Consider the following 3747-nt stretch of genomic DNA (forward strand, 5'->3'; position numbering starts at 1 on the left):
AAATATGGTAAAAGTGCGTGGAAGCTTCTGAAGTAAAAATGTGTGTCTAGACAGGAATGTGTAAAGAAAGATGCTGAATAGTAATCTGTAAGATTGTAATTTCTTTTTGCCTGCTGTGACCCTTTTTGAATTACAAACGTAAAGATGTATATAGCTTTATCTGACCCGTATTTAACCCGATAGCTCAAAACACTCTTGAAAATTACTATTTACTTCAAAATAACAATTATAACCAGAACGCTTTATAAATGTATTTTTTAGTTATCTATATCTATATATATATATGTTATGGACAAAGGCTTTTAAGTTGAAATATAAAGCTTCGGTTATTTTATAAAATCAACGAACTCTCAAGGTAGGTGGTAAATCAACCACCACAATGTCAATTGTCTAAAATCAACGTTTTGACAAATTTATCACCTCTTTCTATCCGGCATGGTACACGTTTTTCCTTATAAAACTGATAACATCTGTTAAACATATTAAATTAATGATGATTTGTTTCGTTATTGGCATTTACAGTTTTTTTAATTTCGTACCTATCTTAAAAATTAAGCTTTTTGCCATTTTATAATATAGTTGAAAGTAACAAAATCTTTCACGTATTTCGTGTTTTCTTATTTTAAATATGTGGTTAGTCGCCATTTTCGTTCCATGGGAATTTTGTATAATTTTATGAATACAATAAATAATTCATATATACAAGCTTCTATTGATAATAATAGTGTATATGTTATGGACAAAGTGTTTAATATGGTCATTATGAATAATGACCAACAAAATCGGGCATTGTATTAAATTTCAATAATTTATCAAATTGGCCGGTCATTATGAATACTGCTACCACCTAGTCGGGCAAAGTGATAATAATATGTTGAGGAGTGATCATCCGATATACGTTAGCCAATCAGAACTTGCATCTTACTTGCTCACGCGTATTGCATTTAGTACCGAATTTTAAATGTATGTGACCAGTAGTTAATCTTTCTTCTTTGACAAAAGTAACGATCATGGAGGAATCATTAAGTGATATGAATAATTGCTTCAACAACCGATTAAACGAGTTAAAAACCAAAAGGGCTGAAGAAATAGCATATGTTCTTTTAGATATTTTTACAATTTTCGGTGCACCAAGTATTCTACAAAGCGATAATGGCAGAGAATTCGCCAATAATATCATCAAAGAAATGTGTAATATGTGGTCCGAGTAAAAAATGGTGCACGGAAAGACCAGGCACTCACAAAGTCAGGGTTCAGTAGAAAGATGTAATCAAGACGTAGAAAATATGCTTAGTTCTTGGTTGGAAATTAACAATACTAACAAATGGTCGGAAGGATTACGTTTTGTACTACTGATTAAAAATTGAGCGCATCATACTGGTATAAATTGCAGCCCCTATGAGGCCATGTTTGGAGCAAAGTTAAAAGTTGGACTAAAGAATTTTATACCCAACGAATCGTTGTTCAACGTTAATACGGAAGAGGATCTACAGAGACATTTTAAAACTATCAACGAAGTAAGTCAAAGTTGCTCAAACTCTGAAAGTCCGGGTACCGTCCAAGAAAACATTATGAAATATTATCTGATAATGCCACCCTTACATAGCAATATAACTGATGAAGTTCAAAGATCTACATCGTCTTCACGTGAAAAAAATCTAAACCAGGATGTTATTAGTATTACAGAATTGGTGAATGAAGAAGAAACAATCCAAACAATTGATCCAAAAAAAGAAGAAAAAATAAGAAGTGTGTCTAAAACAAGGGCTTTGTTTAATCTTAAAAAGCAAGCAGAAAAAATGATTAATACATCAAATTCCAAATACACAGCAGCTATTGTTGGTGATACAGTAAGGATTCGTGTACCTGATGAAGATCGAGCCCGCAGTGATGGAAAAAATATTTTAGGTGTCGTTGTTGCGGTTAAAGATAAAAACCTTTACAAACTGGGTACCAAACATGGCATATTAAATCTATTATATTCCAGAAACCAATTTACTGTTTGTAAAGAAAACTTTATTTCTGTTGGAGATGTACCGGGTGCAGAAATTTCGCTTAGAGAATGTGCAAGAATGTCATCAATTCCTGATGGCCACAACTATAGTTAATGCTGCTGAAAAATTGGTTGAAAATCTAATAGATGCAAATGCTACCAAAGAAAAAAAAATTATGTAATTCCAAATGTCATGAAAATGTTAACTGCTCAAATAAATAAACTAAAAAGCATTTATTTTTTTACATAATTTATATCAAAAATTGTTAATAATACTTTTCGTTAATATTAGTTTAATTAATATAGTTAATATAATTTGATATAATTTACAAAAAATAAATATTTCTAAATGAAATAAGTGGCGTTTTTTTAATCAAATTTAAAATTTTGTACTAAACTCTGTACGATACGCACACGCAAGTCAGCGTGCCGATTGGCTAGCATATGTCAGATAATCACTCCTCAACTTATTATTATCACTTTGCCCGACTAGGTGATAGCAGTATTCATAATTACCGGTCAATTTGATAAATGAATCAATATTTATCACTCTGCCCTCCCTATTTGGTCATTATTCATAATGCCCGGTCATTATGAATAATGCCTGATTAATCACTTTGTCCATAACATATATATATTTTAAACATAGCAGATTGTCATTGGAAACGGCATAAGAGTGGATACATCATTCGCACTCGTTCGCAGAAAGTCAGTTGTTTGCCTCACGTAACTGCCGAACGGAAAGTCTGTTCTTTATTCATAACAGTAATTTCAGCTTTGGTTTTAGATTTGAATTAAAAAAACCCCCCAATGAACGAAAAGAAACAACCACGCGTTTTATATATTTTTTTCGTAATGCTTCGCGTAACCTCGAGTTCATCCATGTCTAAACTTTTCAACGGTGGATAAAATTTTCGCGCAGACTATCAGCGGTCCACGGACCACCGGTTGGCCATAACCAAGATTAAATAAGGTCATACATAGCACCGTCATCGTCTATTCGTGTAAGAGTTTGAGCCTTACCATTCCAGCATTTGAAAAGAAAAAGATAAACATTTTAATAATATAAATATAACGTCAATTAATTCATTAAATCTAACTGGAATAGAATTGACCAGAGCGAAAAATCAAGTTCTTTCCATTCTAATAAGAGGAACGAGCTCAAATGTATTGGTGATCAGATGAAAATTTTAAAGTCATATCTTCGAAACTGAACGACTGCTCCGATATGTAATTTTAATCGTAAAGTATTTTATTTTACAAATAATTTATGCAAAAGTTAGATAGATAAAAGAAAAATACGTAACATATTTTTAATAATACTGTAATAACATTAAGCTTTAAGACATAATTAGATATTCGATATTTTAAAAGAAATAACTTTTAATATCAAACTCAGCTTCCTTTTTAAACATTAAAACATTCAACACCTTATACCGCTAAGAAATATTTATTAATCCACAAACGTTTTCGGCCAAATGGAATAAGCCATCATCAGGTGATAACTTATCGAACAACTTTGAAAATTTTATGAATTTAATCATTTTTGTGCATTTAATCTTTTAAATTTATTTTTGTTTTAGTTTTATATTGCCTTATTTTATTTATTATTTATTATTTATTTTAGTTATTTGTAGAGTGAATGGTATGGTTACATTTATTGACGTTTTGATTTTGAATTTGTAATGTTCGAAAGTACCATTAACGCAATTTTCAAAGTTGTTCGATAAGTTATCACCTGATGATGGCCTATT

Source organism: Centruroides sculpturatus, unplaced genomic scaffold (assembly GCF_000671375.1).
Source record: "Centruroides sculpturatus isolate CEXI.00-Female unplaced genomic scaffold, Cexi_2.0 scaffold1343, whole genome shotgun sequence".
Lineage (NCBI taxonomy): Eukaryota > Metazoa > Arthropoda > Arachnida > Scorpiones > Buthidae > Centruroides > Centruroides sculpturatus.